The sequence below is a fragment of the Haliotis rufescens genome, unplaced genomic scaffold (assembly GCF_023055435.1).
Source record: "Haliotis rufescens isolate VD_foot unplaced genomic scaffold, xgHalRufe1.0.p SCAF_1, whole genome shotgun sequence".
Lineage (NCBI taxonomy): Eukaryota > Metazoa > Mollusca > Gastropoda > Lepetellida > Haliotidae > Haliotis > Haliotis rufescens.
This window is the reverse complement of record NW_025963779.1, coordinates 27,335,853-27,361,148: the sequence shown is the minus strand read 5'-3', so window position 1 is coordinate 27,361,148 and position 25,296 is coordinate 27,335,853. Positions and strand designations below refer to the sequence as shown.

The following is a 25,296-nucleotide window of genomic DNA, read 5'->3' as shown; positions in this document are numbered from 1 at the left end:
ACGTTTATAACGAACACGCAACGGTGGATATAACGAACATTTTTTTTGTCCCTTCCGTTTGCTATGTATGTGCATATAAGGAACTAAATTTAGTGGTCCCTTTGAGTTCGTTGTAACCGTATATTAATGTATCTGATTCTCTGAAAGCGTGTCTCACAGCTGCAGTTTACATATACCAGCGAGTGGTATTGTACTGTGGGCCTAACACGACCCGTGAAGATCCGGGTTAGAATAGGTCTTCAGCAACCCATGCTTGCCGTAAGAGGCGACTAACGGGATCACAGTGGTCAGGCTTACTTGACTTGAGTCATCGTATCCTAATTGCGTAGATAGATGCACATGATGTCAATGACTGGATTGTCTGGTCCTAACCCGATTGTTTACAGACCGCCGTCACATAGCCGGAATATTGCTGAGTGCGGCGTTAAACAACAAACAAAGAAAAGATGGCGGCACTGCTTCAGTGATAACGCTGTCTGGAAGTCAGCTGACAGTGGAGCGCTTTACCCGCGGGACTTCCATACAACACAACAGATCATGGATGTAGCAGTTAGCGATAATCATGATGACTGAAGAGTGTGTCAGCTGACCAGAAACCCTCATACTACAAACGTGTTTGTTCCGTGACAGTGGTATGAATTGTCGGATATGTTTCATGGTAGTGGAACCACAGGGCCTATTTCAATATTTGGCATTATACAGTCTACCAGCCTTGCGTGGTTTCATGTCAAGGTCTACGGGTTTACCCCGTCTCAATGAGTATTGTATAATGCCCGTTGCATCACCTACCTCATCCAAACCCTCACCCGTCAAGACACACTCGCACGAGCATTACAACTCACTAACTGACACACTTACAAGCACACAAACCACACACACACGTACCACACCACACATTCATCGAAACAAACCCCCACGAAGTGTGGGGGTTATTGGGTGTAGAATTTTGGCACGCAGGGGTTGGGGGAGAAAATCTATCGCTGGTTACAAAGACTGCGTTGGGTGATGCTCATGCATTTATAAGTCGGTCAGCTGACACAAGAATCGAAAGAAATGCAAACTGTGAAATTGCGAAGAGCGTTCTCTTTACGACAAACAACCTTTTGACGTCCTTCCGAAAAAGTAATCTTCGAATAGAATGCAACTGTATGGAATAATTTCAGAATGTTGGCAAAAAGTGATCTGATCAGCCATCCGACGGAATAAAGCTCGAGTCTGGCTCGGTTGGTCACAAAGGGGGACAAGAAGTATTAACTTACAAAACCAGCCTGCGTCTCGTTGTAGGTTGATCGGTGATTTACATACTCGCGCAGATTCCGGTAGTTTGACTTGTAAGGCTTCAAACACTGGCGTTTATTACAGCGGAAGATATTGCCTGCGTCGCTCGGTCCAAGATCTAATGAAACACAAGCACTCGTGTGCAATGGCTTCTTTAAGCGTGCTCTGCGATGGCACTCGACTGCTAAAAGGCATTTGTAGCTTTTCACTACCACTACGAAACAATCAGTACCAACTTGACCCAACACATTAAATACAATACACCAACTTGACAGTGTAATACATTTATTTCCATATATACCAGCTTGATACTACCAGCTACCAGTCAAAGTCGTCCAGCTTAAATATTATATATATCATCTTAAGACAATACAATATATACCAACCTGACAATACAATTCAACACAATATATACCAGCCTGACAATTCGAATTACATACAATAAATACCAGCTTGACAGTCCATACAATATATACACAGATGTGCGACCCAAGGTGATATATAACAGGTTGCCCCTCTTACTACACCTGTTAATACACACAGGCCGCTGGGGTACAGCTGGAAACGCTACTACGTCCGCCACAACTGATATATTAACTACTGCAACTGATGCTATTGTTCTTATCCAGTAATCTGAAATCCGGATAGTCCATACCGAGGGTATTCACCCTGTGTGTCTGACGAGGTGATTCCAGCTTGTCAGAAATTGAGGTGGGTCACATCTTCCAGGGGCAAGGGAGTTAACCGACTGTAAAACTCCAGTTTCGACCCTTGCCGAACTAGCCTGGAATTTCTGGGTTCGATCGTAGCGCCACCAGTGGATATTATGAGTTGTGTCCCTTCTATGATCCTCCTATTGACCAATCAGATTCCACCTCTCATATAACGTGCATTTGCTTCAAACAAGATGGCGGCGCCCAGTCAAGACTATCTGATCGATAATCAAGATCTATATGTAATAAAAACGATGCTTACTTCGCGAAGTGCATCAAATAACGTTAGCACCTTGATTAAAAACATGAAGAGATTTGGAAAATATATTTTGACAGTACACATGCTTTGCAAATCCTGCAATCAAAGACATATACGTCTTTGCTGCAATCGACCGAAATCTGCACAGCAGTTTACGAATTTGATGTTGATTTCGCTGCGCGATTTTGATTGGACGTCCATATGCATGAACTCGTTAGTCCAGCAAAAATATGACTCCATAATTGCAGCCTAGTTCGGCAAGGGTGGAAATTGGACTTTTATAGTCAGTTAACTCCCTTGCCTCGGGAAGATGAGGTGTGGTAGGTAGATCGGCCTTCTTGTACGTCGATAATGTTTTGGTGTGCGGGCTTCTTACACATCGATGATTGGTTGGTCTGCGGGCTTCTTGTACATCGTTGATTGGTTGGCCTGCGGGCTTCTTGCACATCCCACGATTGGTTGGTCTGCGGCCTTCTTGTACGAAGATGATTGGTTGGTCTGTGGGCTTTGAAAGAAGGCCCTCACATTACGTGGTCCCTAGGTGCGGCAGGCCTTTGAGGAATTTGAATTCATGATTAACCTTATAACGAATAACCCTTGTTGGAAATCGAGGATTTAGGCGAATTGTGTATTGATAAGGTCATATGACCCTGAAGAAATTTGAGAGAATAAAAACAAGGTGATGGAATTTGTCATAAAATAATAACGTGTTGTATCCGTGCACTCTAAGAGCCTGACCTCGGCTCTTTGACTTGGGTTTGCGTGCAGTTATGACATTTTGATTATTTTGACCTTGATTGGGATGTTCCATGTGTTTTCATTTCAACGTTGTTAAATCTTGCACATTTATATACTAGCCAGAATCCTTCATTCGAGGTGAGGTGGGGCGGAATGGGGTTTAACGTCGCGTCCAAGATTTTTGCACTTACATAGCGACGTACATGCACGTGTGTGTGTACGTGTGTGTGGCTGCTTGTACTAGTCCGGACTGATGTCGATATATAGTGCTAGCCCACTGAGATACCATGCCGCAGTTTAACATGAATAACCCACTCAGACACAGTATACTGACTCCGAGCCGAAGAGTCCTTCTTTTAGCCCCTTAATACCGAGCGCCAGACAGGGTAAACAACAAGTTACTGTACCATCTTTTACCGTCTTTTGGTATGACGCGGCCGGGGATCAAGCCCCGGACCTTCCGCACTCCGGGCGGACGCTTTACCACTAGGCCACGGAGGCGGTCCTCCTTCATTAGAATTGATATGAAGGCCCTTAGATGTACTCCAGTAATTGTGGTAACAGAGACGATGAGTAACCCCAGGAAACTGTCCTCAGAGGAACTGTCACTGACACGTCCATTGCAGAGACATCCGAGACGCCCTCTTGAACTGAGTCCAATCATGTCAAACTTCCACAACAATGAACGACTGACCTTTTCGTCGCAGCGTTTGTTTTCACAATCTAAATGGTGCTTGGCCGTTGTATTCCTAGCCCTACTAAGTGACAACGTTGACTATCATACAGCATGAAAATCCCATGTTCACATATAATCAGTAATTTATGTAACCATAAACCTGTCACATTCTGGTGATCCTTCACATTTTTAAGGGCTTTTAGTGTTCAATTATTGTGAATTGTCAGTTGTTCTCTATTTACTTTCGTTGAACATGTGTTGCTCGTAAGTGAGCCTGTTCGCCATCTGAAAACAGGAACAATATGTCCGCCTAGTAAGGGACAATGTGAATGGTCCCCGCTGCACAGCTATAAGCGAACCAGAACGTTGGACGAATCTCGCCGAGCAATTTAGCAGCGGCAGTAATAACTCCTTAATGGTGTGACTACCTCTGATGACAGCTATTAAGCAACTATAAAATAGGTCCTATAGTTGGACAAACCTCATATCCCGACCCGTAAGTGCAGCGTCCATCGGATCAAGGGATGCTGAACTTTAATTAGGGATGAATGTAGAAATATCTGTAGCTAACGACGTACCGGTGTCCACTGAAGATATAGATATCGATTTTTCGTATCTCTAAGTATCCTTACTTCCATGCAATTGACCTAGTGAGCACTCTCAAGCCATATAGTTTTCTTTTCCTGGCTCCAACTCACAAACGATGTGCACGTGCGAGTAGACACGGTCACATTGTGTGCCACGTATATTGATTTCGGTGCATCTCGGTTCGTGGTGCCCAGGAAAGGTCCGTGTTTGTACTGGTCGAGTTAATCGGAAATTTGGTTTGACTGACCGGGCACGATGCGTCCCTTTCGGCGTGTTTTTGAAACAGGAAAGAAAGTTGATTATGTTTTGCAGGAACCACACGTTTAGCTGTGTATTTAGTTCTTCCGGGGCAGAAATGCAAATATTGGGTCGCTGTGAGGGTCAATTGCGATGTTCAGATACGATAACGAATAGTTGCAATCGCTTTAGTCATGCTATGCAAAACCGCTATTCACGTTTTTCTCCGGGCGCTGGTTCTCAAACCCTTCTTTGTCGCAACGGATAATGTAAATCTATGGAAAGTATAGGAGTTACGAATGGTAAGGCACAAAGACCGTTTTGTGAATCCGGTCCCATACGGATGAGGCATTCTTCAAATGCGAGAGGACCCATATGCTCAAGTACAAATCAGCAAAATTAGAATACAAGATACTTTCACATACAATGTATATAGGACAGGCACTTCTAGCAATCTGGGAAACATCAAAACTATACTACTCAAAACAAGTTGAGGACCACGAGATTCTTCATATCACTACAGTTAATTTGTCGTAGCATGACAGATAAACTATAGTAATATGAAAGAATCGCGTGATCCTTAACGTGTTTTGAGTAGTATATATAAGAGATGACGTGCTATATCCACGGGCTATACAGAACTGACATACAGTCAGGTAAGCAGTTGGGTATCTCAACTTGCAGACGCCAAACACATTAAGACATCACTCGGAGTTTTGTCTCTTGATATTTGTTTTGAAGAACTGAAAGGTTCCGTGGGCCGAGATTGTGATTTAACATATGTTTATTTGCGTTGATACGCTCAGAGAGATGATGGAAACTGGAACATTTACATTCGTTATAAACACGGCAGCCTCAATAACATCCAACAGGTGGAGACGCAAGGCGTGCCTAGCGCGAGATAAAGCGTGATGTCACGAGAACACGAAACCAGGGTTCACACGAAACAGTTGGAGGATTGGCCCTTGGGCATAAGCAGCTGCAACTGGTTGACCAGATCTTTTTTCTTATCATACCTTTCTCGCTGGTTCGAATCCCAGATTCGCCGTAAACGAACCCTTGGCTTGTCAGAATAGACCCGTGCTTTCTTCAAAGTGACAATTAACTTTGATCTGTGTCCCGACTGGTGTTCCCCCCACATAAAGCTGACGGGCCTTGGTTTAGCAGCTACAGGGGCTATTCGGGGCGTGTGAGTTCGTCCCAGAAGGAGAAAACATTATCTTTGACAGTAGAGCCAATTTGATGTGTCTACTCGGTGACCTGTTTTGACGAGAGGCGAGTAGGTTATCAGATACAGCGTCCAAGTGCAGAGATATCCGCGTGTCTTGTCAGTCAGCTGATCTCCTTCCTCCATTCGCTCCAACCAACCCGGCAGTGGAAGCGAAGAGTAGACACACAGATGTGTGAAGATTTACATACTCAAACGCACGCGCACGAACTCGCACACAGACACACATAAGTGAGACGCTAACAATACTGACGGCAGGTATGTTGGTTACACTGTCTGGAAGTACGACTGTCGGTTACACTGTCTGGAGGTACGACTGTTGGTTACACTGTCTGGAGGTACGACTGTTGGTTACACTGTCTGGAGGTGGGACTGTCGGTTACACTGTCTGGAAGTGCGACTGTTGGTTACACTGTCTTGAGGTACGACTGTTGGTTACACTGTCTGGGGGTGGGACTGTTGGTTACTCTGTCTGGATGTACGACTGTTGGTTACACTGTCTGGAGGTACGACTGTTGGTTACACTGTCTGGAGGTACGACTGTTGGTTACACTGTCTGGAGGTACGACTGTTGGTTACACTGTCTGGAGGTAAGACTGTCGGTTACACTGTCTGGAGGTAAGACTGTCGGTTACACTGTCTGGAGGTAAGACTATTGGTTACACTGTCTGGAAGTACGACTGTCGGTTACACTGTCTGGAGGTGGGAATGTTGGTTACACTGTCTGGAGGTACGACTTTTGGTTACACTGTCTGGAGGTAAGACTGTCGGTTACACTGTCTGGAGGTACGACTGTTGGTTACACTGTCTGGGGGTGGGACTGTTGGTTACACTGTCTGGAGGTACGACTGTTGGTTACACTGTCTGGAAGTACGACTGTTGGTTACACTGTCTGGAGGTAAGACTGTTGGTTACACTGTCTGGAGGTACGACTGTTGGTTACACTGTCTGGAGGTACGACTGTTGGTTACACTGTCTGGAGGTACGACTGTTGGTTACACTGTCTGGAAGTACGACTGTTGGTTACACTGTCTGGAGGTAAGACTGTTGGTTACACTGTCTGGAGGTACGACTGTTGGTTACACTGTCTGGAGGTACGACTGTTGGTTACACTGTCTGGAGGTACGACTGTTGGTTACACTGTCTGGAGGTAAGACTGTTGGTTACACTGTCTGGAGGTAAGACTGTGGGTTACACTGTCTGGAGGTAAGACTATTGGTTACACTGTCTGGAAGTACGACTGTCGGTTACACTGTCTGGAGGTGGGAATGTTGGTTACACTGTCTGGAGGTACGACTGTCGGTTACACTGTCTGGAGGTACGACTGTTGGTTACACTGTCTGGAAGTACGACTGTTGGTTACACTGTCTGGAGGTACGACTGTCGGTTACACTGTCTGGAGGTAAGACTGTCGGTTACACTGTCTGGAGGTAAGACTGTCGGTTACACTGTCTGGAGGTACGACTGTTGGTTACACTGTCTGGAGGTAAGATGCTGGTTACACTGTCTGGAGGTAAGATGCTGGCGATGCTGATGATCAGCCTGGAGATGTTCCAAACAGCTGCGCCTTCGTAGTGGGGGTGTAGCGTAACTAACGATGTATTCCAGAGGTCGTAATCCTAGTACAATGGATAACACAGTCTGTGGGGCGGTTGTGATGCGGGAGACTATTTTGTTGGAACATGAGTCATCCAGGTCCTTCGAGATTTTATAGCCTTGCAGACATTACACCACGGTAGATGTAAAAAACAGTCGACCCTGGAAGACAGACGTTAGTATTACAATGAAACCTCGACTCCTCAAAGTGCGGTGACTCGCGTTATCTGCCTCACATAGCCTGAACCGCAAAAGAAACGTCACTTCATGGAAATAATTGATGAAAGTTTCCCATTTTTAAGGTACCTCGTTTTTGACATTAGTCCGTTTCCAAATTTAATGTTAACGGCCAAAACATGCCACAAATATGGATATATGGGTCGCCAAAACGCATCGTAACAAACGACGATGGTATTAAGACCCGAAAGCTTTCCATGGAAATCAAAAGCACTTGCGTTTCCTTGTGTCTGATAAACGTCTCCCCAAAACGTTAATCCAACATTTTTGCATCGATACTGGCGTCATGTCAAGACTTGCGAAGATTCAGAGAAACCAAGCTTCATGACGACTGCATTTTTGGCCGGTTGCATTAAATTTAACGACCCCTCAGTGAGCCGACTCTGTCTAAACGACCTCTGTGTCCCGACTCTCTCCAAACTGATCGGCGCCACTCTCTCTAAACCGACCCCTCAATGAGCCGGTTCTGTTTAAACCACTCCGAACTAACCCACTGAGTAAACTCACCTAGGTGATTAGACATTCTCTAAACCGATCTCCCAGTGATTCGTCACGGTGGTATTTATAGACTTTCTACTTTACCAGTGTACTAGTGGCATTATCCGCACCATGACAACATCACCGTACATTCATAGCGCGTTTGGAAACATGTATCGAGGATTCTATTTTTGTGGGTTGGAATTGCCATGAACGTGTGTGCCTAATTTGTAATTTGAGCCACCCTAAAAGCTTCAATGATTGACATTTCTCACGTAGTGAAGTACATGTCAGTAAAGCCTATCTAAGACCATATATACACGTTGTAGTTCGGCATTCAAAAAATGCAACTGACAGGTAGTTAATACTTGATATGTTCGACTACCTTGTATTTGTTGATGTTCATACTTCTTGTCAGTCCTTCTGGGAACAATAGTAGAACTATCCACGGCCATATTTTGTATGACCCCTTGTAACGTAGAACTATCCACTGCCAGCTTTTGTATAAGATTCTTGTAACGTAGAACTATCCACTGCCAGCTATTGTATAAGACCCTTGTTACGTAGAACTTTCCACTGACGGCTATTGTATAAGACCCTTGTAACGTAGAACTTTCCACTGCCAGCTATTGTATGACCCCTTGTAACGTAGAACTATTCACTGCCAGCTTTTGTATGACTCCTTGTAACGTAGAACTTTCCACTGCCAGATATTGTATAAGACCCTTGTAAAGCAGAACTTTCCACTGCCAGCTATTGTATAAGGCCCTTGTAACGTAGAACTATCCACTGCCGGCTATTGTATGACCCCTTGTAACGTAGAACTACCCACTGCCAGCTATTGTATGACCCCTTGTAACGTAGAACTTCCCACTGCCAGCTATTGTATAAGACCCTTGTAACGTAGAACTATCCACTGCCAGCTATTGTATGACCCCTTGTAACGTAGAACTACCCACTGCCAGCAATTGTATAAGACCCTTGTAACGCAGAACTATCCACTGCCAGCTACTGTATGACCCCTTTTAACGTAGAACTATCCACTGCAAGCTATTGCATGACCCCTTGTAACGTAGCACTGTCCACGGTCATCTTTTGTGTGAGACCAGCATCAGTGTAACTCCGTGGGCAGACCAGTCGCTGATTTTCGTCCACGCCGACTGGATTAACGAGGTATTGGCACAAGATCCTATATATTGCTCTATGTATTCAATTTGCATTGATTCTTTCAAGCAGTGAAATATGCATATGATAAATCTAATCTGCCATTTAATAAAACAATCGATCGCATCCTGCCGAGGCCATATTTATCGACTTGAACACGCTTGCTACGTGTCTAATTACATTTGACGAAGAAATAATAAACCGTAACTACGTTACCAGAGGCTGACGTGATAGGAAAGGAGTATTGATTTACAATAATGTTATTAACACCAAATAAGTTTAAAAGTTGCAAATCTCCGATGACTGGTTTATATAATCGTTTGTTCCTGAGTAATCGCTGTCTGTCGCAATGGTATACATGTGCCACGGGGCTCATGGCAGATGAGGCTTGTAGCGACACGCGCTCCGTGTAGCGCACCTTCAGGGTGCACAGAGCGGACAGACAGGGGACTGGCCACGTCAGTCGGGGGCGAGATCTCATTAATAACAATCTGTCTAGACGAATCCTGTTATTGTGGTCAGGTTGATTACACAGGAATTTACAAAGTCTTTAACTCTGCCTGCCGAATACAGAATTACCCTGGTCAAGCAGGTTTTCAGAAATGAGAGATGCTGGTCTACTGATGTTTTTGTTTTAAGACTTTTATCATATGAAGTGTTGACCATGACGGGGGTATTTAGGAGATGGCATTCTGTTATTACTGTTAAACCTTCATGCGCAAAAAAAATAGTCACACGATCACAACCAAGCAGTGAGACCCAAGCCAAATGGAGACCAAAGCAGTGAGACCCAAGCCACATGGAGACCAAGCAGTGAGACCCAAGCCACATTGAGACCAAAGCAGTGAGACCCAAGCCACATGGAGACCAAAGTAGTGAGACCCAAGCCACATGGAGACCAAAGCAGTGAGACCCAAGCCACATGGAGACCAAAGCAGTGAGACCCAAACCACATGGAGACCAAAGCAGTGAGACCCAAGCCACATGGAGACCAAAGCAGTGAGACCCAAGCCACATGGAGACCAAAGCAGTGAGACCCAAGCCACATGGAGACCAAAGCAGTGAGACCCAAGCCACATGGAGACCAAAGCAGTGAGACCCAAGCCACATGGAGACCAAAGCAGTGAGACCAAGGCCCATGGGGACCAAAGCAGTGAGACCCAAGCCACATGGAGATCAAAGCAGTGAGACCCAAGCCACATGGAGACCAAAGCAGTGAGACCCAAACCACATGGAGACCAAAGCAGTGAGACCCAAGCCACATGGAGACCAAAGCAGTGAGACCCAAGCCACATGGAGACCAAAGCAGTGAGACCCAAGCCACATGGAGACCAAAGCAGTGAGACCAAGGCCCATGGGGACCAAAGCAGTGAGACCCAAGCCACATGGAGATCAAAGCAGTGAGACCCAAGCCACATGGAGACCAAAGCAGTGAGACCCAAGCCACATGGAGACCAAAGCAGTGAGACCCAAGCCACATGGAGACCAAAGCAGTGAGACCCAAGCCACATGGAGACCAAAGCAGTGAGACCCAAGCCACATGGAGACCAAAGCAGAGAAACCCCAAGCCACATGGAGACCCAAGCCACATGGAGACCAAAGCAGTGAGACCCAAGCCACATGGAGACCCAAGCAGTGAGACCCAAGCCACATGGAGACCAAAGCAGTGAGACCCAAGCCACATGTAGACCAAAGCAGTAAGACCCAAGCCACATGGAGACCAAAGCAGTGAGACCAAAGCCACATGGAGACCAAAGCAGTGAGACCAAAGCCACATGGCTATGGTGCTGACAAACCTAGAAACATAATCGGGGTGAACCGGTATTCGATGTTCGATCCCCCGGCCGCGACATACCAAAAGACGTTAAAAGATTGAACTTGATGTTACACTGCCTGGCGCTCGACATTAAGGGAATAAAACAAAGCTTGGCGGTTTCGGAGTCAGTATAACATGTTAAACTGTGGCATTGTTTATCAGTGGGCTAGCACGATAAAACCAGAACGGACGAGTGCAAACAGCCACACACACACGCGTACATACACGTCTCTATGTCAGTGAAACAATCTCGAACGCAGCGTTAAACCTAGTCCTGCACCATGACCATGGAATATATTTATTTTATTTTTAAAAATAAGCTAGAAATGCATACAAAAGCAAGTCTAGCCAGCTCAAGCTAGCTCTATTCCACAGATATCAGCATAGGGAATTTCTTATAATTTTTAGAGTAAAGAAGGATATAGTGTAATATAAGATTTCAGAGACTAAATGTTAGTCTACGTTAAACCCTATGCCACGTGACCTAGTCTTGTGACTACCTGGCACTCCCTTGGTGATCATGGTGATCCGGGGAGTGCTTGCAACAGCTGTGAACAATGAGTCGTTTCCGTTACTACTGGGTACTCCTGGCTTCCTACTGTTGCTTTACCTGCTTGGCCATTATATTGTTGGCGCAGGAAGTAACTCTTCATCGTTTGTTTAGTGATCAGTACACAGTTTGTTTGCATGATTGTAAGGACCAGACAATCCAGTGATTGATCTACCAACGTTCCATGCCCATCGACCAATCATTTAGCCTGGCCTCCCGATTCACAAAATCGTCTCTTACGACCAGCTTAAGATGATGTGGGCCTATTATGACCCCGAATGCTCCCTCCCCGGGGCCCCACGGTGTATCAAATACAAGTGAAGGCGACCACTGCGACGGCGGAGTTGCTGAATAATGCAAATACTCCACTCTTTACGCTACTTTAAAGATGGCGCATCAAATTAGCCTATCATAATCAGCGTGTTTAAGGTAATTTTGCACACGCGTTGAATTAAATTTGCATTTATTGTGGAATAAACGGCCGTGTGAAATCGGTGAAGAATGAATTCCGGTTAATGCTGAAGCTTCATCAGGGCGCTTCGGAAAACGTAAGGCATGTCCTATCAGAGTATTTTTGTAACCTTTTTGACAGATTTGAAATACACGCTATGTGTGAAATGTCTCCATCTGAATTCCGTGTCAAGTGTACATCTGATGTTGAATAAACGTAGCAGGCTTTAACCTATATCCTACATCAGCTGCATCGAGGCCAATTCCATAAAGCAATTAGGACTCATGTACTGGCGATAGTAGAAGCACTGCATCTTTGTGGACATTGTGGCTGACACAAGGGAATCTCTGAGGGGGCGGGGTCCCAGCTGACGTTCCCAACTTACTATTCTTGTTTTAACAATCAATGCCATTCGTCACCACTCGCCCCTTTCCGTAACCTGCAAGAAGACTCGGCCCCCCCCCCCCCCCCTCGATGAATGTTATGTGCGAAAATACGACAAACCAATCAGAATGCGCGTATAATTTCGAGTTCTTTGTCAAATAATCCCTCAGAAATATTTTTTTATTTTACATATGTCTTTTTATTTTACATATGTCTTGCATCTAAAAATATACCCAAGACACAGTTAAATGTGTTCAATCATACTGTATAATTCCCGGTGTCCGTTAAATTGCATCTGAAATATATATAATATATGGCGAAATATATATGAACCATTACGCAACGAGTTGACAATTGTTTAAGGTATGCCCGTTTGCGCTAAGACGGAACCTAGTCTCAAAAACGGCCATGAGAGGGGCACGAGTCGCTATTCGGCTTGTCCCGGAATAACACGAGTTGGTCACGAATGAATCAATTGAAGAGCCAGAGTTAACTCCTTTGCCTCGGGAAGATGGGTGTCCACGGGCCATCAACATTAAGAACTTTGGACCTTGTCTGCCTCGAGTACCAACTCTTGCACTGTGAGCATTTCACAGCACGTGATCGAGTGGCACCAAATTTAAAGTTGTGTTAATATCACTGAATTTCCCAAAACAAGTTCGTCTGTTTTAATGTTTGAATGTCGCTTGTTTAATATATTCTGAGACCAACAGCAACATATTTCGAAGCATTGATAAAGTAAAATCATTATTTGTATATCGTTCGGGTTTGTAAGTTAACTGCTTTCAAATAAATATTTTCCTGCCTTGATGCGGTCATCGTCTAAATCTTGGTTAACGCAGATTCGATGGGGTAAATGGCGTACCAATCAGAATTCAGGGTTCTAAAATATGGTGGTAGAATTAGTATTGGAGACGTAGCCCGAGTTCAAGGTACCAGCATGGGGACTTGAGATCTAGCCTAACCCGGGTGGGGAACTATACTACCAGGACTACCTGATTACGTGTAAACCAAGGACATATTTATATCATTTCAAAGCTTACAAAAGAAGGGTGTTTCCCTTTTCAAGAATACCTGGTGTCCTCTCTGATTTTCAGTGATCCATTCATATGATTTGCAGCACTATTTTGCCTGTTACGCCGTGGAATGTGTTTCGGCAGATATTCGACACTGACTATCCTCTGGGGTTGGTGTTTTGAAATCAGCTGCAGAAACATGCTTTCGTGTTGTATAGATGGTTGGTCTTTTTCTTCGTTTTCCAACACAACCAACCGCGAACTCACTACGTAGGCGTCACAAAAACAATATGGCCGTTCTCCTGTTTACAATGTCTGACGAATCGGTACCTCAACAGTGTATCATGCACGCTCTCAGCGTCTGATGCCAATGTTTCCGTGAAGAGGATTGTCAAAACATGCATGAAAGATAGATTCACATGTTACAACTCTCTCTCTCTCTCTCTCTCTCTCTCTCTCTCTCTCTCTCTCTCTCTCTCTCTCAGGTTGGAGTTCACCGTCGAAGACTTCTTTCATTCTTGAACTTATTATAATGTAGTGCCTAAAATCTAAATTTGAGTCTTTCGGAAAATTATGCGCACTTTATTTTATAGGAATCGCTGAGTCTCTCTCTCTCTCTCTCTCTCTCTCTCACACACACACACACACACACACACACACACACACACACACCCTAATGTTGTGAGATGCACCACGGGGCTCATTAGGCAGTGTCTGTAAGACTCATCCAACAAACAATCAAGCTCCGTTATGAAGAAATATTTTTTTTATGTTTGAGTGATTAAGATTACAGTTTTGAATTATGTCCACGCTCACCATCCGAAAGTGATGGAGAGGAATTGTTACAACGGCCTGCTAATTAACGCCCCCTTTGATGTTTCGCCCCAGCGTTAATGTTGCGTTGATGTTTGTTATATCTTTAAAAAACAGAACGTCCATTAATGTGTCATTGTGAAATCGGTATTTAGATTGCTTGGGAGCAGATGATATTACTCGTTATTTTTCCCGCACTAATTGATGTCACTGTACGGTTTGACTTTCAACTTTGTGTAAATATCGAATATTCCCGGGAAGTAATTGCGGCTCTCTCCATTCGGCGTTAGTCAGCAAGAGCCGCTAGAGGTCAGGTCATATCAGAGATATTTCAATGTAAAATTCCGTGAAAAACACGACAATCCTTTCCACATCCTCATTTAACTGATTTTGTCTCTGATCTTTGAAGGCAGGTCTTAGCATTAACATTTATCAATTTCAGAGTCATAAACTTTCATTGTTCCAAATGGCTCGTTCTGTCATTATGTGTCATGGGGTATCGAACCACTCCACACAGAACAAAAATGTCAGCCTTTGATGCTGACTTAAAAAGATTCTGCAAACTTGAACATCGTTCGTCAAAACTTCTGTTATATAGGTTTGCATATATGAGGTGAGGTGAAATGGGGTTTAACATTGCGTCCAAGATTATTGCACTGATGTAGCGACGTGCATGCACGTGTGTACGCGCGTACATGTGCTTGTGCTAGTCCGGACTAATGGCAGTTTAATAGTGCTAGCCCACTGAGATATTATGCCGCAGTTTAACATGAATACCCCACTCAGTCACAGTATACTGACTCCGAGCCGACCAGTCCTTGTTTTAGCCCCGAGCGCCAGACAGGGTAACAACAAGTACACGTTTAACGTCTTTTAGTATGACGCGACCGGGGATCAGACCCCGGACCTCCCGTTCTCCGGTCTGACGCTCTACCACAAGAACACGGAGGCGGTGTTTGCATGTATGAAGTGATTTTTTACTTTCGACTTTTGTACCACATATGTTACTGTATATTAGGCATTTGTGTCCCTTGTCCGCCAGGATTCGATTACGTCTGCGATCTTCAGTTTCGTCAGTTTCGTCTACCCACCAACTGAACTTCCACGCCATGAAATACTCGCAAGGAGGCCTTATAACTCAACTCAACTCACTCACTCACTCACTCACTCACTCACTCACTCACTCACTCACTCACTCACTCACTCACTCTGTATTGCTTTGATGTCTGGAATGCCTGCCATATGTTCACCATCACAACATATTTAAAACTGTTTGGATAAAATTGTACAAAACAGGAGATGAGCCTCAAGAGTGCATTTATTTTAGAAGTTGTCTTCCGATTCTGGCTAAAGCTGAAAGCCGATAGCTAAAATGTATATTCTTTTCCCCAGCCACTATCGTCGGCGTCTTCTGTCAGTGCATTATCGAAGTCATCCCAGGTTGTCAGAACCTCGCGGACGGAATACGATTAGACTCCGACATCGCCTTTTTATGCGTAGAGAAAGTGTCATAGCAGGTTGTGTATGCATAATGCAGTGTAGTCCCGTCCGCTATCTGGTACCATGTCTTTCCGTGATAATCAGCGTCCCAGGTCCAGACGTTGTAATAATGGAGACGTCTAGACCTGAAAGAAAATAGTTTAAACAAAAGATGCAGATGTTCAAATATTTTATTGAAATATTATAACCAAGAGACCAGAGACTCTTCATTGTTCGGAAGGGGCGGTCGGGTAGCCCAGTGGTTAAAGCGTTCGCTCGTCACGCCGAAGACCCGGGTTCGATTCCCGACATGGATACAATGTGTGAAACCCATTTCTGGTGTCCCCCGCCGTGATATTGCTGGAATATTGCGTAAAACCATACTCACTCAGTCACTCATTGTTCGGAAACTGCAGTAATCTAGACTTGCCAACTATAAATAGACTTACATGGACTGTATTGAATATATTTATTTCAGGACCTGACATATCTGTGTAATAAGAAATATCATTGTCGAAGTTGCTCAAATGCTTGAATCAAACTTAGAATGCAAACTGACCCAAGCCTATATGCCCGCAGAAAAGACCAGTGACCGGTCGTGCGACCAGCTTCAAGAGTTTATCAACCATCTACATTCCGCCTATATTCAAAGCACCCGTTTTGTCCAACCAATCCACACCATGGTTTCATGTAAGGCAATCTTGTCCTGCAGTTCGGTCTTAAGCTAAAGAAGATGTTGTCCTTAGCTCCCTTACTGTAGAGACTGAGCGAGCCCACTCCAGACAACCGACCCAGTGTTAGTTTCAAAAGAGTTAACGAAGTTCTTCCCGTAAATATGTTTTCGTGGTGTTTTTTTGCATTATCTGCCTAGTCGTCTATCACCATGTAGGTATAACATAAGTCAAAGATAGATACACGGGAGGTGAACGCTAATTACACGCTGTTGTGGGAAACTGACTGCTTACACGGACTGAACTGTAGGTAATGGCGTTCTGGCAAGGCATTAGTCATGTATCAACATTTAGCCTCTATTTTGTTCAAGAGCTCGTTCATGTATAGTTTGTGATTCATTCCAGTCAAATATCTTCTATAAATCTGTGGTAAGTGGGTCATCCTTATCAAACGGAACTGTGTTTTTTTAATGTAAATATTGTTTTGTGGCGTAGTGAGGGATATTCCAGCTATGTCAAGGCGGTCTGTACGTATTTCCTGGGCCAGGTCAACCAGTGGTTGCTGGCATAATTTGTTTGTTTGTTTGTTTGTTGTTTAACGCCGCACTCAGCCATATTACAGCTATATGACGGCGGTCGGTAAGTAATCGAGTCTGGACCAGACAATCCAGTGATTGACAACATGACCATCGCTCCATGCAATTGGGATCGATGGCATGCATGAACCAAGTCAGCGAGCCTGACCACCCGATCCCGTTAGTCGCCTCTTACGACAAGCATAGTCGCCCTTTACGGCAAGCATGGGTTGCTGAATACCTACATGTATTCTACCCCGGATCTTCACGGGTCGGTTGCTGGCAGGAGAACGTGGAGATGCAATGACGCACAGCCAGGTTACCCTTCTAACCGCCGGATCCTCGTGGTTCAATTCATTCTGTCCTGGAATCACCACGAAGGGTTTTTCTAAGACGCATTGCTTCCAGAATATTTGACGAAATGTATGGACTCGGTCCCTTACCTCGCATACAGCCAGGGGCGGTCGGGTAGCCTAGTGGTTAAAGCGTTCGCTCGTCACGCCGAAGACCCGGGTTCGATTCCCGACATGGGTACAATGTGTGAATCCCATTTCTGGTGTCCCCCGCCGTGATATTGCTGGAATATTGCTAAAAGCGGCTTAAAGCCATACTCACTCACTCACTCACTCACTCACTCACTCGCATACAGCCAACGAATCAAAAATATAAACAATCCCATCAAATCTACATAGATGAGCAAATCGCGATTTCTTCTGTATCTGAAATCGAAGTGTTTCTCTAGGCTCATTCTATTATACATTATAAGACAAATTTACCAATTTCTTTGCAGAGATTAAAACACATGGCACTTTCTTGAAGAGTGCCCACATTGCATGTTCAGAATCATTACTCTGACTGCAACATTTCTGGTTTTGTGGTTGTGGCTGTGCTTTTTCCGGGTGATTTTGCTGGCATATTTGCTTCCCTGTTTAAACAATGGATGGTGGGGTAACGCATTTATTTAAGTGCTGCTCGTTCATCATGACCCGGTTGCGATTCTCCACATGGTTACAAAGCCCGTTCTGGTAGTCCCCGCTGTGGTGCTGCTGGAGCAGTGCTAAATGTGGCGTAAACACAACTCATTTAGTCCCAATTGTATGCATAGTGTACTTAAAAGGGCGGGTTTCATAGTTATACAAGGAATTCCGTCCTTCGGTCCTTCCGAGTATTAATAACTTAAAATTTGCAAAATTGATACTTTTCAAACTTGAACACTTTCTATACCAATAGGAGAGGTGCATTGCAAAATTTGATTATGATATGTGTATTTTACAGATTTTTCATTTTATTTCTTAGATTTTGTTCAAATAAACATTTGTGCGATATAAGTTGAAATCTACTGCATGGATTCTTTTCAAAGTTAGAGAAACTGTTTCCATACTAATAGAAGAGGTGCAGTGCAAAGTTGGATTTTTATAAGTGTATTGTCTTTTAAAAATATGTTTTGTTTCATGTTTTGAACTTACAAAAAAAGTATTTCAACATTTGTACGACATACAACTTGGGAACAATTTCATGGATTCGTTTCCAAGAGTAGGTACAGTTTTAATACCAATCGGGGAGGTGCATTGCAAAGTTTGATTTTGATATGTGTATTTTCTGAAAAACATGATTTTTTCATGTTTTTAACTTAGAAATATGTTGGAGTCGAAGTCAGGGGTATTAGTGAGCCCTGCGCACTTTTTCCCTTATTATAATTTAATCGCTTTTATTAGAAACACGACATATTCCCGAATGACAGCATGGTTTTTTTTCCTGGTTTAGTGCCTCCATAGTAACCGACACTAATGCGGCGTATCGGTCACTGAGACAGGTTCTATGGATTTTCGACTAGAATGTACTTGTCTCTTTTCTGTGCTTGAATTCAACGACGTTTGAACAAGCAGGGCCTGAATCAAATAAAATGCAAATATTGACTTGGTTTATCAGAGATGTCTTGTTCCGAGGAACGCAATCCTGCAGTGTTTGATCGCAATTCCGTTTTAATATTGGGATTGTCCCCCACTTCAAACTGAGATGGAGCCTCCGCTGTCGTCGTCAATCGTCGCCACTCGTGTCTTCCCGTGCGTTGTTCTTATTCGACCGAGTTGCTCCGAATGACACTATTAACCGGAAGTGCTCAAAGCGACTACCAACAGTTAATCCGATTGGTTAGATATATCACAGTTGCTTCATGCAAGTAAAACGGAAATCGTGATCCTGGAGTCCAGGTTGTTTTGGTTACGTGATCAATAAGATGTCCGCTTGCAAACAGTTACCTCTACCCCTTTTTGTCGGCCGTTGATTGTCAACGAAAACCTTATATCACGGAAAGACATACTGACAAACGCTCAAGGTCAGGGTGGTTTTTGCGACATTCACTCGTGCCAGAATTCATGACAGTGAGTTGGAACCATGCTTCGTCCTAATTGTGATCCTAGGTTTGTGGGCATTGTCATTGTCCTCATAGGTTTTCTCCAAAGTTATTGACTGAAAACCGCACAACTTTCGGTCCTTCCTCATACATCAAGCTGACACACCGTGATGTTGACATGGCCCACTCACACCTTCACATTGTCACTGTTGACAACATATATACGTCAGGGCCCACTCACACCTACATCGTGTCACTATTGGCAACATATATGCGTCAAGGCCCAATCGCACCTGCACAGTGTCACTATTGGCAACATATATGCGTCAAGGCCCAATCACACCTGCACAATGTCACTATCGACAACATTTATGCGTCAAGGCCCTCTCACACCTGAACAATGTCACTATCGACAACATATTTGCGTCAGGGCCCACTCACACCTGAACAATGTCATTATCTACAACATATATGCGTCAAGGCCCACTCACACCTACATCTCGTCACTGTTGATAACATATATGCGTCAGGGCCCACTCACACCTACATCTCGTCACTGTTGATAACATATATGCGTCAAGGCCCACTCACACCTACATCGTGTCACTATCGACAACATTTATGCGTCAAGGCCCACTCACACCTACATCGTGTCACTTTCGACAACATATATGCGTCAAGGCCCCCTCACACCTGCACAATGTCACTATCGACAACATATATGCGTCAAGGCCCACTCACATCTGCATTGTGTCACTATTGGCAACATGTATGCGTAAAAGCCCACTCACACCTGCATTGTGTCACTATCGACAACATATTTGCGTCAAGGCCCACTCACACTTGCACAATGTCACAATGGACAACATATATGCGTCAAGGCCCACTCACACCTGAACAATGTCACTATCGACAACATATATGCGTCAAGGCCCACTCACACCTGAACAATGTCACTATCGACAACATATATGCATCAAGGCCCACTCACACCTGAACAATGTCACTATCGACAACATATTTGCGTCAAGGCCCACTCACACCTGCATAATGTCACAATCGACAACATATATGCGTCAAGGCCCACTCACACCTGAACAATGTTGCTATCGACAACATATATGCGTCAAGGCCCACTCACCTGAACAATGTCACTATCGACAACATATATGCATCAAGGCCCACTCACACCTGCACAATGTCACTATCGACAACATATATGCGTCAAGGCCCACTCACACCTACATCGTGTCACTTTCGACAACATTTATGCGTCAAGGCCCACTCACACCTGCACAATGTCACTATCGACAACATATATGCATCAAGACTCACTCACACCTGCACAATGTCACTGTTGACAACATATATGCATCAAGGCCCACTCACACCTGCACAATGTCATTATCGACAACATATATGCGTCAAGGCCCACTCACACCTACATCGTGTCACTTTCGACAACATTTATGCGTCAAGGCCCACTCACACCTGCACAATGTCACTATCGACAACATATATGCATCAAGACTCACTCACACCTGCACAATGTCACTGTTGACAACATATATGCGTCAAGGCCCACTCACACCTACATCTCGTCACTGTTGACAACATATATGCGTCAAGGCCCACTCACACCTACATCCCGTCACTGTTGACAACATATATGCGTCAGGTCCACTCACACCTACACCCCTCTTCTCGTGTACGTTTCAACATACCGATTCTGTAATGAAATGACGAGGAATCTGTTATCGCTAATAGCAGTTAATGCCAGGCTCACTGCCCTCCCTGTTCGCTCAAAGATAGCTCTCAGATGTGACTTGCCCGGTCGCGGCGATCAATACCAACACCGACGATAGCGACGTAAACGCTGCAGATCGCAGCGCGGGCGAGGATGAAGATGTCTCTCCATTTCCCTGATGTATGGTATGGGTACTGTTCCTGGTGATATTTGGTACTTGCAAACCTACATCGTCTGGCACAAACTACTCTGTATTGAAAAGTCTTATTCATTAATAGTCAAGAACAAACCTGGGGGGGGGGGGTGGGGGGGGTGGGGGGGTAAACAACCGTGATGATGACCTAGAACAAGGGGCAGTCATATTTACCCATGTACCATGCAGTTTGGCTTTTTTAAGTAGTTTGTGAAGGAGGACCCCAGGGACCTACAGCTAGAAAATACAGTTCACTCGTGACTAAACTGTTCCAACTGATGTTACGACCTTCAAAGTTACATGTACATATCAAGACAGCGTCGGATCAACCATATTGAGCTTCAGCACACATTTTACAATAGAAACTATACTAATTATGAATGATAACAGATCGTAAATATGTCCGTCAGTAGGGATCCTTCCTGCACGTCAAGGAAATGCCCCCTTTTTCATACCCAGTGTTCCAATTTTGGTAAGGACTGGGGCGTCCCCGAAGGGCGATTGTGGTTACAAGATTATGCAGTTCACGGAAGACATTGCTCTGTAGAACACCTATTACCAACCTTCTGATAAGGCGACTGGGCCGAGGTGGTGCTTTTATTGTAGCCTCGACCCGGGCGATGGTTTTCCCAGTCAGGGCCCTTAACAAGGGTTTATTGTCTTGAAAAGTAACGGTTGAGAAGTATCTAATTGCTGGATAGCAATGTAGTTGGAATCTGTTCTGACCGATCCCCGATCGAGAGAATTATCTATAGTTACATTAGTGTATGGCGGGATTGGCGTTTCAACTGAGAGGCAGTTGCACATCACTGACGAGGTCTCGCTACAGCTCTCCAGGCGATTCACGAAGACAACAGCTCTCCAGGCGATTCACGAAGACAAATTGCTTAACAGTGCCCGAGTTTCACTCGGAATCTGACAATAGCTGAGAAGCCACGATCATCATACAGTGATTCGTTGAATCTCAAGGGTCACATACTTCGAGATCTAATTCTGACATATGTATACTACTCAAAACAAGTAGAAGAACACCCTCAAGTGGAAGGTTGTGTGTTGCAATACCCACAACCCATGACAGATTAACTATAGCCATATGAAAAGATTGAGTGTTCTTTAACTTCTTTTGAGTAGTATATATTCCTTTTGGGATGCTATTGGTGTTTTCTTAACAGAGCGTTGGCAGAGAAGGTTCCGCGGAGAGACTATTTAAAGTAATTGTTACCTGGAATAGATATTTGGAGATATTATGATCACTGACAGTATATTGAAGGTATTAGCTATTGGACATAATATCACTGTTCCTTACCTTTATAAGGGGGCACGGGTGGCACAGTCGTCTAAGGCGCCGCCATTCGCTGTGCAGAGTTGCGTCCGCTGGGCACGCAAGAAACCTATGATTGTGGGTTCGAATCCCGGTTCGCCCCGATAATATTTTTAGGTTTGTCAGCGCCATACCCGTGCTCGTGGGATTCACCGAAGTGGTAAACGTCTGAGACCTGCATCACTTCGGGCTTTCCTCCCACATTAAGCTGACACGCCGTGATATAACTGGAATACTGTTAAAAGCGGCGTTAAACCCAACTCACTCACTCACTCACTCGTTTCCTTTATGAGGGGAGTGAGATGTATAATACAAAGAGGGTACGGATAGCCCAGTCGCCAAAGACGCTGTGCCAGATTCGTATCATGGTTCGAATCCAAAATTCGCCAAATTGGTTTGTCAGCACCATACATGTGCTCGTGAGTTTCACCGAAGTGGTAAATGACTTAGACCTGCATCATTTCGTTTCTGAAAACTCGCTCGCTAATAATTTCAGGTTAATGCCGATAAAAAGATTTTGCCAACAATGTCAATTCCGAAGTAACCACGCCGCGTTTGTGGTTTGGGTTTTTTGGGTCAAGGGAATATTCTGAACTTTCTTCTCTGCAACAACTGGCGCGATTAGATGCCAACTGACTGAGTCTTTCTCGTGCAGAATCAATGATTTAAAAGACTCAAGGCACAAACGCATATTCTAACAAGTTGGATACATTCTCGGCCAGCAGCAAAACCCTGGGTCAGGTCGGGCCGAGTGGGGTGCACGCAGTCGGGGGAGAAATATTTCGATGATGGCTAAAATCTCGATTACTGCGGCCTGGGTCCCGTGAAGATTCCAGGTTTCCCAATTGCGAGGATCGATGCTCATGCTATCAATCACTGGATTGTCTGGTCGAGATTATTTACAGACCGCCGTCATATAGCTGGAATATTGTTGAGTGCGGCGTTAAACAACAAACTGCGGCGTGGCTGTAGTACTGTGTGAGTGAGTGAGTTGGGTTTGACGCCGCTTTTAACAGTATTCCAGTTATATCGCGGCGTGTCAGCTTAATTCGGGAAGAAAGCACGAAGTGATGCAGGTCTCAGACGTTTACCACTTCGGTGAAAGCCATGAGCATGGGTATGGTGCAGACAAACATAGAAACATGATCGGGGCGAACTGGGATTCGAACCCATAATCATAGATTTCTGGCATGCCCAAGGGACGCAACTCTGCACAGCGAATCGCGGCGCCTTGTACGACTGGGCCACCCGTGCCCCCACCCCCCTGGCTGTGTAGGACGTCCTACATTAGAAGCATATCCCCATGCCCCACCAAGTTCCGCCATCAGCAGCTTCTGATCCCCTACTCATCATTTGAATCAACTTAATCATGGTTATTCGGAACCTATTTTTCGGAGGGGACGAGGGTTTTTCATTCATTGGTGTTTTGGTTTTTTTATTGTTTGTGTTTTGGTGTTTTAGCTTACTTCAATGGACGTTTCAGTTAAGGTCACAATATCGCAGAAGTCTTTGAAGCATTGTTGATGTTGAATGTGGTTCCACACAAATCAGCTAGTAGTGTATTTATTCCTGTAAATGTTGTTATCGGTTTACCTGACGCCTAAGTCTGTTTGAAGATCCGTCCAACACAGACTAAACGTCAGCATGCCGTGATGGGCTGTGAAACCTAGTCCCGTGAGACAAGTAGGAAATTGAACAATCTTTTTGTATCGAAATAGTCGTTGTGGATGGAACTTTTAAAAGCAAAGAAAGCTTCAACTTCAGAAATCAGATTAACTGTCAAATGAGCACGTTTGTATAAAAGGCGAAAACGACAAATTACAAACTTTAATACTTTTAAGGAGTTTGTTTGCTGTGTAGGAAAACACGAAAACTCGGTTCTTCGTAATTTGTTCCTAGAGGGAGAAATCCATATTGGATCTATATTCACTAGTTTCACTGATTCACGTGGCTATCAGATCGCCGTGACCCTTATAAACCTGTTGGTCGATATCAGGTTACACACCTAATTTCTAATAATCATCAAAAGCTACGTTGTACGAACTATATGCGGAGGGATCGACTGGCACTGCAGTTTACGGTGAAATCGTGCAATATCACTACTGCCATTAATGGCTGCTCGAACGGTAAAGGAATAACCCAAAGTAGTCATGTGCGGTTCTGTAGCGAATATGGTGATCCGTCATATTGTTTGCAGAATAGAAATTCCAGGGCCCACTTGCACAAAGCGATCTTAGCGCTATGATGATTGTAACGCCCATACTTTAACATAAGCTGACAATAGTCTTAGCGCTAAGATCGCTTTGTGCAAGTGGGCCCAGGTCAGAATAGCCCCCAGCGACTCATGCCTGTCGTAGGAGGATTGGTTGGTCTAAATGTCACCTAGCTGATGTGTCAACGTGCCCCAACACCATGGGTCGTGGTCAAGCTATATGAAGCAGCGTTGTGCCGGTTATTTAGCTGTAATAGTGCGTCGAGATGCCGGGGGAGTGCGTCTGAGAGACCCCCGCTTGTATTGGGATGGCGAAACATGCTTGGCGACTCTTAACAATTTCCAGGGGGCACGGGTGGCCCAGTCGTCTAAGGTGCGGCGATTCGCTGTGCAGAGTTGCGTCCCTTGGAAACCTATGATTGTGGGTTCGAATCCCGGTTCGCCCCGATTATGTTTCTAGGTTTGTCAGCACCATACCCGTGCTCGTGGGTTTCACCGAAATGGTAAACGTCTGAGACCTGCAT

At 44.6% G+C, this 25,296-nt stretch overlaps 1 protein-coding gene across 2 annotated transcripts in view; it reads left to right on the top strand.

The window, feature by feature from the left end:
- The window catches only part of LOC124149468, a 63,642-nt gene that overhangs the window by 23,519 nt on the left and 14,827 nt on the right, over positions 1–25,296 (top strand). The window lies entirely within an intron of this gene.